The sequence below is a fragment of the Notamacropus eugenii genome, chromosome 1, assembly GCF_028372415.1.
Source record: "Notamacropus eugenii isolate mMacEug1 chromosome 1, mMacEug1.pri_v2, whole genome shotgun sequence".
NCBI classification, from domain to species: Eukaryota; Metazoa; Chordata; class Mammalia; order Diprotodontia; family Macropodidae; genus Notamacropus; species Notamacropus eugenii.
The window spans coordinates 715,693,500-715,706,345 of record NC_092872.1 but is presented as its reverse complement, the minus strand read 5'-3'; the positions used below and the strand labels follow the sequence as shown (position 1 = coordinate 715,706,345).

Sequence of the window (12,846 nt, the reverse complement as noted above, 5' to 3'; positions counted from 1 at the left end):
AGAAAGTATCTGAGACAAGATTTGAACTCAGGTCTTCCCAACTCCAGACCCAGTGCTCTGTGCACTATGACGCCATTGAGCTGCCACATGGGACTCAGTGCTGAAGGGCTGGGGCACTCTGAGAACGGGAAAGCAATCTCTTTATTGGTCACTGAGCAGGAAGAGCCAGTGGCCCAGTGGATCTTTTGAAAAAGGAGTCTCTCTACCTTGCCTTTCTCTTACTTCAACCTTCCAGGTAACATCATGGGACTTCCCTCAAAGGATGGGGGTGCGATGGTCCTTCTTCACCCCGGCAGTTGTTCCCATGTGTCACCCAGAATGGCAGAGGCAGGGCTGGGAAGCAGTCTCTGTCTCTAGCACAGAGTATGCCTCAGTTTCCTTATCTGTAAAATAATAATAATACTTCCCTCACAATGCTCCTCTGAAGATTAAATGAGATAGCATATAAAAAATACTTGGCAAACTTTAAAGTTCTGTGTAAATGATAGCTACTATTACTATTATTAGTTACAAATTATTGATGGTAGCTTTTATTAAACTCACAGTGGCAAGATATAGGATATCCTACTCATTGTCAAACAGCGGAGAACATGTCTTCTCAGGAGGAGAACTATGGAATATGTCTTTAGGGTGAGCTGCTTCTTCTCAAACTCTTTTGCCTGTTCCTAGGGAACTGAACATCAGTCCCAAGATGGATGTATCTAAGCTTGGAGGTGGCCTCATGAGTTTGAGAGCTCCAGACATCCTGGGTCATCAGTTGGGGATGACTGCCCTTTTGAAGGAGTCCTGGGCAATTACTCCAGCTCATAGAGAAGACAATCATTGACCAGAAGATGAGAACCATCCTCTGGCCTGGTTTACCAGAAGACATCTACTTTGAGGAGGACAGTAAGAGCAGAGGGGAAGCTGTCGCTGCTGATGCTTTGTCTGGATGGTTTAAAGTCTCAACTTCCCAGCAGAGCAGAGCAGTGGTTATTAATACTACTTGTTTAGTTTGTCTAAATTTGCCATTTGTCAATGAGTCACTGGAAGGAACTTTTACATGAAACATTTCATTTGTGTGTAGAAAAAATAAATACCTGTCCCATGTCTAATTTACATTGTACATTGAGTACCTTTCTACTTCCTTCTTTGGTGACCACCCAAGACAGGAGACTAAGTTTTAGATAATTCTCCCCTCATTAATGTGATTGTACATGTATAAATTATATCAGATTGCCTCCTGTCTTGGAGCGAGGGGAGAGGAGGGAGAAAAATTTGTAACTCGATTTTACAAAAATGAATGTTGAAAACTATCTTTACATGTAATTGGAAAAATGCTATTAAGAAAAAATTTCTCATTAGAGCCCAGCTGCCCCCAGACCGAAACGACTAGGGTAGTGCATGGGTTCAGAGCAGAAGGGGGCTTCATTAAGAGGAAAGAGAGACTTCCTCATCCCAGAAGTAGCTTATTAATTGCTAGATTTCCCATATACACACATGTTCATTCAGCAGTTCCCGTCTCACTCAGAGAACAGGTATTTCAATGTTAAGAATTGACACCTGTCCCCTGAGAATAGCAGAAATGAAATCAAACTGAGTGATGAGTGGAAACACCAGCATTAAGAATCTATATCCCTGGTGTATAATAATCAAATTATCTCAACATGTTTCAGTCAAGAAAAAAAGTGCTTCTTCTTAACATCCAACACCTGCCTTGCTGCCTCCTGAGTCTTTACAGCGATTTAAAATGAGTCATGTGTCTCGTCCTCCCTGAGCTGTTTAACTTTCTCACCCTGAATTCGAGTGTTCCACAGCTGCTTTCCATTCAGAACATTAAAAAAACCCACGTTCCTTCAATTTGCCCTGATGGAGAAGTTACTTTCAAGGTGCACTTTGGCAGAGAGTGCTTCATCTGCAGTCGAGTGAGCCGGGTTCGTATGTCATCTCTGATACTTGCTACCTGGGTGACATGAAGCAGGTCAGCTCCTCAGGACCTCCCTCTCTTCCTCTATATAAGAGGGAGATGGGCTGGAGAGTGTCTTCCAGTTCCAAGTGTTGTAGCCAATGACTCTCAACAATGCACAGGAATTTAGCATCACCAAAATGTTAAGAGCATCTTTCTTTTCTATCAGATTTTTAGTAAGGGGTTGTATAATCAATAGTCTAGAAGCCTTGGGAGGAAAACCACCTCTGACCATTGGCAAATCAGTTCACTGCTCTGGACCTCACAGAAATTATTAGCGGGTTGGAATCAACGGATGGAGTGGCCACATCAAGTCCTTGACGCCGCAGAATGTTAACATTGTCTTTTAACTCACTACAAAGCCAAGAACTTTGGAAGGAGACCTAACCTACACAAAGCTACTAATTGGATTCTTTGAGACATTCGTGATGCTGGGCAAGTCACTTAATCTCTGTCTGCCTCAGCTTTCTCATCTATAAAATGGGGATACCTCCCAGAGCTATTTTGAGGATAAAATGAGATCATATTTGTAAAGCACTTTGCAAACTCAAAGGCACTTTATAAGTGTGTGCTGTGATTATTATGGGAGACAACGAAGCAGAGAAGAGAGAACTCTGTACTAGGAACCAGGAACATGAGGCTCTAGTGATGCTAGTCAGGAACCTTAATCACTAGACAACCACTATATTTTCTGTATTAGAAAATCTGTCCCCTTCAAAGCTAAACCAACCAAGAGGACCTAAGAGCACAGGTGTTCATTTTTAGAAACAGGGAAGAAAAGTCATACACTCAGCCCCAGACTTAGAGACAATTTCCCCCTTATAAGTTTCCTTATAAATTGGTTGTCTGAAATGCACAACACAATTTCCCAGACAAAAAAATTAATAAGCAGTGGTGAGATTCTCAGCTGGCTCCCAGGGGCCTGTTTAAGCCATTATGTAGTTGAAATTAAAGTCTTAGTTTCGAGTTCTTCCTATGAGGAAGCCCAGGCCCCAGGAACACACCCTTCTTTTCAGAAGCCCCAGCCTCTAGAAAGGGATCACCTCTTCACCCAATTCCCTCCCCCTGACTTCTATTTGTTGTTCCAGTAGTAAGAAGGAATGACTATCATCCTTATACAGAGCAGGGGGAAATCTTGGTGTCTTAAAACAACTCTGAAAAGGACTGAGGGAAGGGTTCATTATTTAACGTGCATATGTATGTATCTAAGATAGATAAATGGATGAACGGATGGATGGATGGATGGATGGATAGATAAAACAGACAGAAAGATGGATGGATGGATAGATGGTATATAGATATTTAAGTAGATAGATATATAGACAGATAAATGGATTAGGTGGTTGCATGGACAGATAGATGACAGACAAACAGGTAGATAGATAGATAGATAGATAGATAGATAGATAGATAGATAGATAGATAGATAGATAGATGATAGATAGATAGGTAGGTAGGTAAATAGGTAGATGAAGACAGATGGACAGATAGATAAATGGATGGATGGATGGATGGATGGATGGATGGATGGATGGATATATAAATATATATAGACAGATAAATGGATGGATAGGAAGATTGATTAGATGGTTGCATAGATAGACACAGACAGACAGACAGATAGAGCATAGCACTTTACATATGCAAGGCACTGCTAAGTACTGGGAAGACAAATATAAGCAAAAATTGTCCCCTTCTCAAAGTAAAAAGTAAATCAAGAGAAAAACCTCATGTCGAAAATATATTGTGGGTCTCCTATTTTGTTGGCTCTGTAGAAGACTGTGGGAAGCATCTAAAACTGGCACTACCCACACACAAGGTCTCATCATGCCCATCAATTTATTTTGATCCCGAGGAAGGCGTTTTGGAGCAGAGCAAGAAACAGCTTGACTTGGAATAATATAAATATGTATTTGGGTGATTTTTTTTTCAATCCATCAATCCTTTCCAAAGCAATATTTCAAAATAGAATGACAGGTTCTTTGCCGTTTGAGGGCAGAAAGACAGGAGGAGTGTGGTGCACAGCTAAGGGTGCGCTAGATTTGAAAACAGAACTCCTGGGCAGACAGCATTCCTAACTTACCAAAGGAAGGGGATCCAAAACTTCTCAGGTATTCCTGAATCCAGGTTCAACATCCTCCCCACGATGCCACCTTCTGCCTATAAGTGGCTATTTGGAACTCAGATTTTCCCATAGAGACAATCCCCTAAATTATGGATGGGGTCCTAGACCAGGCAACAAAAGCCATGTAACTGATTACATCACTACAATTTAACATAGTTGCTTGATTGGCCTTTGAATTGGCAGTTCATTCCGCCTTGTGGATATTTCTTGCCCCATTTACAATATGAAATGAGTCATCTTATATGAACTCCTAATAGCCTCTTAATTGGACTCTTGGGTTCCAGTCTCTCCCCTCTCCTATCTATTATCTACACAGATACAAAGTCTGGCTAGGGCATTTTCCTGATCACTGACCACATCATTCCTCTGCTTAAGAACCATTAATGGTTCTCTATATCCTCTATGATCAAATATAAACTCTCCATCCTGGTGTGTAGGACCTTTCATAGTCTAGCTCTAGCCTTCCTTTAAAGTATACTTCACGTGACTTCCTTTTACAACTCTACATTCCAGCCAAACAGGCACATTTGCTGTTCCCTACCTGCGACATCTCATCTCCCCCCTCCATGTCTTTGTGCCTGGCTAACCTCTGTGCCTGGAATTCATTCTCTCCTCACCTCTCCCTCTGAGAATCTCTGAGTTTCTAAGATTCACTTCATGTGCTGCCTCCTATAGAAATCTTTGTCTGTCTTTATTAGTGTTCCTTCCCTCCTCAAGCTATACTGTGTATGTTTATTTAAATGCTGGATTCTCCAATAGAATATAAGCTCCCTGAGGTCAGGGATTTTTTCCTTTTGTTTTTCTGTTCTCAGTACCTAGCACATAGTTAACTGTTAAGAAATAATAATGGTATTAACATAAATAATAATGACTAACATATTGTGCTAAGCACTTATTATTCCATTTTATCTTCACAATCTTCCTGGGAGATAAGTGTTATTACCCCCATTTTACAGATGAGGAAACTGAGGCAAACAGAAGTTAAAGTGACTTGCCCAGAGTCACACAGCTAGCAAGTGTCTAAAACTGGATTTGAATTCAGGTCTTCCTGACTCTAGGTCTAGTGCTCTATTTATTTGCTGGGATGATCCACAGAGATGAGCTCCTTCTTTGTGCCCCTCATGGCAGCTAGTTGGCATGATGCATGGAGGAAGAGTTGACTCTGGAGTCAGGAAGACCTGGGTTCAAATCGAGCCCTTATTAGCTATGTGACCCTGGTCAAGTCATTTCACCCTGTTTGCTTCAGTTTTCTCATCTATAAAATGAGCTGGAGAAAGAAACGGCAAACCGCTCCAGTATCTTTGCCAAGAAAACCCCAAATGAAGCCATGGAGACTGGGCACAACTGAAAGCAACTGAATAACAATAAAAACCCTCAAGGGTTGTTATGATAATAAAATGAAATTATATTTGCAAAGTATTTTGCAGACATTAAAGTGCTATAAAATCATGCACTATCATTATCATGATGATGTCCCAGTATCTTGATCTTCCCACCACAACTGAAGGTCCTTTTTCTGCCTCTTATCAAAATTCCTAGTTCTATCTCTGCTCACCATGATTCTTCAGAGACTATGGCACCCAGTGACTCATAACCATGCAACATCATGGGAAGAATATGGGCAGAAAAGATTACTTGTCTATCTGTAAGCATAATCAAATCTGAATCCTTGAGAGATCTGAACTTTAAAATGCAGGTTTCTCCTCTGCTTTAATGGACAGATAAAAGCTATCTATATTTAGCACTGACAAATGCTTATCCACAGATGGATGCTCTTAAAAGAGTTAAAACAATTTATTCTCTTAAGTAGGTTAAGAATTAGTGAACTGATAAATAAAACTTAGAAGCTGCTTTGGGACAACAAGAATAATACCACAAATCTTTAACTAATCTGATTTTTAAAAAGAAAAGAAAGTCAAACTGCCAATATCAAAAAGGAAAAGTCAGAAGAAATGAAGAAAAATAAAGGAAATTATGAGAAACAATTTTGCCCAATTACTTGCCAACAAAACTGACAATAAAAGGTCAGGAAAATGTAATGGATGAATATTTACCAAAAAACTTAAACTATCCAAACTAGTGGAACAGAAAACATAGAATTGAAATATCCTGATCCCCAAAAAAGAAATTGAAAAAGCCATAAAGGAACTCCAAAGGAAAAAGCCCAAAACCAAATGAATTTACAAATAAGTTCTATCAAACATTCAAAGAACCATTAATTTCAATATGATAAAAACTGTTTAAATGACAGGAAAAGAAGGGATATTACCAAATTTCTCCTATTATACAAATACGATTTTGAGACCTAAACTAGAGAGAGACAAAACAGGGAAATAAAGCTATAGACCAATTTTCCTAGTGAATATTAACACAAAAATTTTAAGTAAAAACTAGCAAAGAGGCTACAACAACACATAAATGATTACACACTATGACTAGGTAGGATTTTTATCAGGAATGCAACATTGGTTCATTATTATGCCAACTATAAACATAATGGGGCAACTAGATGGCACAGCAGATAGAACATGGGCCTGAAATCAGGAAGACTCATCTTTGTGAGTTCAAATCTGGCCTCAGACATTAAGTAGCTGTGTGACCCTGGGCAAGTCACTTAACACTGTTTGCCTCACTTTCCTTATCTATAAAATGAACTGGAGAGGGAAATGGCAAACCACTCTAGTATCTTTGCCAAGAAAATCCCAAATGGAGTCACAGAGTCAGACACAACTGAAATGACTGACCAACAACAAAGAAACATATTAACATATTAACAACGGAAAATAATCAAAATCACATGATTATATCAATAGATGCTTTTGACACCACCCATTTCTGTTTTAAAAATACTAAAAAAAATCATTGGAAGGATGGGTCTTTCCGTAATATAGCAAATAATATCTATCTATAACCAAGAGCCAGCACTATAGATAATAGAGGTAAATTATAAACTTTTCCAATAAGATCGAAGTTAAAGCAAAGATGTCCTTTATTACCAATATTATTTCACATAGTACTAGAAGTAGTAGCTATAGTAATAAGGCAAGAAAAAGAAATCAAGAAAATAAGCACAAAGAAAAACAAAATTATTGCTTTTTGTAGATGATATGATGGTCTATAGGGTGAACCCTACAGTCAATTTAAGTATGTTCAGCAATTCCCTTTATGTCACTGATTATAGAATTTATTTGTACAGAGCACATGAGAGCATCTGACTAAATGGTCACTATTTCAACATATCAATGGAATTGTGATTTCAGAGAAGTGGGTCCTCAGAAATGAAGACTTGGTCTGGGATCTGATGGCCTCAAGTGAGTGGTTTATATGGATCACTTCCTTTTTCTTACCATCCACTCATCCTTAACACTTCGTAATAGGCTTCTGTCCACACTAATGCCTACAATCTACACCTGTGGTTTTGACTTTTCATATCTCTTCTCCATGGCTACTTCATTATGGTCAAACCTAATGTTCTCTCAGTTCTCATTCTTGTTGCTCTATCATTTCCATGGAATCCTCTTTCCTTCTTAAAGCTCTTTCCCTGACTTCCACATCACTGTGCTTATCTGTTACTTCTAAATCTTTCAGGCTTTTTGCCAGTACTTTTTCACTACACTGACCATTAATTGTGGGGGACTTTCAAGACTCAGTCCTATTTCTTCTCTTATACCTTCAGACTCATTATGGGGAAAACTCTTCTATATCTGCTCTCCATGACTCTACATGCAGAAAATTCTCAGATGTGTATCTCTAACCTTTCACCTTTCAATTTCTCTCTTGGTCTCTGCTTCACTTATTTCCATTTGTATACTATGTTAATGCTTGAAATATTGAAAACTTGAGTTTAGCCTTCCTTTCCTAATTTTCTCGTGCCTATCAGTTCTTGTTTTAAAAATCTAGAGATACTTTCAACTCCACTTTTCTCTTCTTGCTCCTTGTTAGTTTTTAACAAATACTTTTCTGCAACATCCCTCAGCCTTTCTGTATCCCCATTCTCATCCAGCTACTCATCACCTTGTATTTGAATTATCACATCAAGTTCCTAGCTAGTCTTTCTTTTCCCCTTTTTGTCCTCCCCATTCTAGACTATTGAAGTATGACCATTTGATCACTGCCATGCTTGGGACTATAGTGCGTCCTCAGAATTTTAATGCTAACAATGATATTAAAAATTACCTGGGCCAGTCTCTTAATTTTATAGATGAAGAAATTGATCTCAGAGAGATAATCTGCCCAAGGTCATATAGGTTGTAATTGGCAAATCTAGAATTCACACACGTTTCCTTTCCCCACATTCAATACCATTTCCACCACTAACCAGGGTGGCATCCTACTCTCCTCTTTCGTTGACCTTGTCTTATGATAACTGAGAGCATTTTCAATAATCTTATAAAATTCTGGAAATAATTAATATTAATTATTTGCTTTAAAAGTAAACATTTCACACGAATATTTTAGGGAAGCAAAAGATATGTAAAAATCAAGTAAATGAGAACAAAATTAAGAATTATTGGCTCTATTTCTCTCCTTTCATTGCAGAAGTATGGAATTATGGGTATGGAATATTGCATAAACTATCAGACCTAGAGTTAATGTGTTAGCTTTGCTGAACTGCTTTTCTCCCCCTTTCTTTTTTTAATCTTAGTTCAAATGAGCGGTGGAGAAGAGTGGGTAGGAGAAAAGTGAAGAAAGTATTCAGAAATTATGCAAAATAAAAACCAAAAGGCATCAATAAAAAAAATTTTTAAAGGAAAAAAAACAAAACCAGGACATCCCTTATCTTTAAAAATAGGACCAGTACCAGTTCTGCTAACTTTAATTAGAAATTTAAAAAGTCATCCCTAAAATAAAAAAGGAAGTGTCTAGAAAGATAGAAAACATTTCTTCTTTATCTGAAACTTAGCTTCCAATTTTATCACTCAACAGAAACATTGCTTTCCAAAGTTCTCAACAATCTAGTTGCTAAATCTAATAACTTTTTTTCTGTCATCTTTCTTGACAGCTCTGTAGCATATAATGAGTTGACTTCCTTCTTTCTCCTTCCTTCTCTCTCCCTTTCCTGAGTTTTCATGACACTGTTTTCTCATGGCTCTCCTCCTACCTCTCTGACCACTTGTTTTCAGTCTCCTTTGTTGAAACATCATCCGTGCCTGCTCCCTCCCTCCTTCACAAGAATCAGCTCCCATAAGTTTCATTATTGTCTCCATGCACATTCCTTCAAGATCTGCTTATCTTGCCAACTGCCTTGCTGGACATTTCAAACTGGATGTCCTCAGATATTTCAAACTCAACGCATACTGAAAAGTGAGTCCATCAGTCAACTGAAATGAAACCAAATGAAGAGCCCATTATGTGCCAGGTCTTGTGCTAAGTTCTGGGGATATAAACCAAGGCAAAAGATAGTTCTTGCCCTCAAGGATCTCACAGTCTTATGGAGGAAACAGTAAATCAAACGATTACGTACAAACAAAATATAGACAGGATAAATTGAAGATAATCTAAACTAGAACTCATTATCTTTCCCCCAAAACTCACCTATCCTCTGAATCCCATTTCTTGAACCCTGGTTCTGTCAAGGTCCCCACCATCCTTTCAATCACCTAAGTTTGCAATCTTGGTACTCACCCAACTCTACATACTTAATCAGATGCCAGATCTTGTCTTCTGTTTCTCCACAACATCTCTTGCCTAATCCCCTTCTTTCCACTCACGCAGTGTTACCACCTCAATTCAGATCCTCCTCACTCTTAGCTGGACTATAGTAATAACCTTCCACTTGGTCTCCCTGCCTCAAGTTTCTCCTTATTCCAATTCATCTTTTACATTATAGCTGACAAAGTGAGTGAGTGACTTTCCTAAAGCATAATTATGACCATGTCATACCCTTATTCAATAAACTCCACTGGCTCCCAATTACATCCAAAATTGATGATAAAATCCCTTGTTTGACATTTCACGCTGTTCACAACTTGGTCTCATCATTCCTTTCCCGCATTATTGACCATTTCTCCCCTCTACATGCTCTATGGTCCAGCCAAGCTGATCTTTCTGTTCTTTGTCCTGCACAACTCTCAAAGTGTCATCTCTGTGGCTTTACACAGTCTGTCTCCATGCCTGGAACACATGCCTTCCACATCTCTGATTCTTTGAATCCCGGATTGCTTTCAAGACTTAATTCAAGCACCACCTTTCCCTCCTCCTCTCTCCCAGTCCCTTCCTCCACAAAGTTACCTTGTATGCATTTTGTGTATGTCTATATGGATGTCTTCCCCATTTTATTGACTCCTCTCTAGGGCAACTAAGTGGTACAGTGGAGAAAGTGCTGGGCTTAGACTTAGGACAACCTGAGTTTAAATCCAGTCTCAGAACCTTACTACTTTTGTGACCCTGGTTCAGCCTCTATTTACCTCAGTTTACTCAACTGTAAAACAGGAACATTAATACCAGCTATCTTGCTGTTGGAAGGACTAAATGAGATGACATTTGCAAAGTGCTTAGCACTGACGCATATATGGTAGGTGCTTAATAGATGCTTGTTCTCTCTTTGAGGCACAGATTTTTTTTTGGTTTTGTGTTTGTATTACCAGTGCTTAGCACAGTGGTGGTTGCATAATAGACATTTAATAAATGCTTGTTGATTGAATGATTGTGTTACAGCATCATATCTCTGACACCTAGCACATGCGATCAATCTATGAATCTAATTAAATGATTAAATTGCATACTAATTAAATCAATGGTCTGAGGAGCAGAAAGTAATTTTTTTTTAGAAAAAAGGTAGTTTTTAAATGTCAAAAACATTGTAGCTTTCAATGGCTATGAAAATAACTGCTATTTTTAATTGAATATTTTTACTTCTGCCACATTCACATTTGTACATTTGTTTTAGGTCATAGCTAAAATGTTTCATCTTATTTTTTCCCCCTTGATTGGATAACTGGCATTAATTGTTAAACAAACACATTACTTAAAACAATTTAATTCTGAAAATAAAAATTTCAGTACTTAAGAAGTAAAAAAAAAGAAATTAAAACATGAAGCCATTCTAAAGGATGATCCTTGGAGAAACTGAAAAAAAGTCTTATGACCATTTCTTTCCCATTTCCTGATAATTTTTCAAGAATCACCAAAGTTCCAAAGCAAGTTATGGTGGAGGATAGATCATATTTATTAGAGCACCGTATATAGGGCATTTCCACAGGAGGGCACTGTAGTAGGGAAATAGTGCTCAAAGGGTACACCAAGGAAATCCCATAAAATTGGTTCCTCATCTTTCATGTCAATCTACCATTACAATTAGACTAATACTGATAATTATCAGTCAACAAACACTGATTAAGCACATTCTCTAAGGCAGACACTGTTCTAGGAACCCAGACGTCTGCTGCCTCTGTCTCAACAATCCCTAACTACACAACACAGCTCATGAAACAAATTCATTCATGCTATGGCAGTGGTACGTGTTTATCATACACATCAGTAGAATTAGGTGCTTGAAATTATGGGCATGATTTAAATGATGGGCAGTCCCTTAGATGTTCATCCTAATTAATTTATTCAGATTTTTATTAATTTATTCATATAGATCCTCATCTTTTCCAAATTAATGGGAGGAACCAGGCATGATGAATGATTCACAGTGACAGTGATATAATTTAGAGCTGAAAGGGATTGTAGGGAAGTAAATAAGCATTTATATAATGCCTACTATGTGCCAGACACTATGATAAGCACTTTGACAAATATTCTCTCCTTTGATCCTCACAACAAACAAACCCGCAAGGCAGGTGCTGTTATTACCCCTATTTTACAGTTGAGGTAAATGAAACAAACAGAAGTTAAACAACTTGCCCAAGGTCACACAGTTCGTATCTGAGATCAAATTTGAACTCAGATCTTCCTAAATGCAGGCCCAGTGCTCAATCCACCGTCCCACTTAGGTAGCCAAAAAGATCATCAGTAAGCCCTGTGATAGGTGAGTCCTCCAGTTGAAATTTAGGGGTTCCAATGAAAAGAGATGAAGAATACATTAATTAGAATGAGCTTCTAGGGACCTGCCCACCATCTAAATCATGCCCATAATTCTACTTCTAATATCTTGAAAGTCAAATGATCAACACCCTCCAACTTTCCTGACCCATCTGCAATGTTAATGTAAGGTTAATGGTGAGTGGTGGGAAGAGTTAAAGATCTTCCCTGCCCATTAATAGTCCTCAGATACCTTTTGTTGACTTCTAATGAGACACTGGGTGATGGGGGGTAAGGGGGGCCTGCCATCCAGCTCTGAAAAGTGTGTTAATACTCTGAGGTGAGGTTTTATTTTGGGGCTTACTCATTGGAAGTGTTCCTTTGGTCAGATGAGACTCTGGGTAGCTGTTAAGGAGCCCCCCAGATTTGAAAACCCAAATGTTGGTGCTTCTGTCTCTGATAACTATGTATGTATGTACTGGTCAGACAGTTGGATCTATCTGTTGGTCTGTGCTATATGCATTCTTTATGGTCAGACAGTGGGAAGCCCTGTCTGTTGGTCCTTATTTCTTTGCTTGTATTTTCTCTGTTGGTGAATGCAATTAAAGAAGATTGTTGACCTCTCAAAAGTTGCTTTCCTTCTAGAAAAGCACATCTGAAAACCTGTACAGCAGGCCCTCCTGTGTATGCCAGGGTCCTTGCTGTTATAGCAGCATACTGACAATGATAAAAAAAAAAAAAGAGAGAGAGAGAGAGAGAGATAATGATGTGCAAATTCCTTAATTGCAGTGCCCATTATTGGTATATT

General features: G+C 38.5%; 1 long non-coding RNA gene across 2 annotated transcripts in view; it reads left to right on the top strand.

The window, feature by feature from the left end:
- LOC140521534 (uncharacterized) overlaps positions 1 to 12,846 on the top strand; it is a 98,207-nt gene that overhangs the window by 83,943 nt on the left and 1,418 nt on the right. The window lies entirely within an intron of this gene.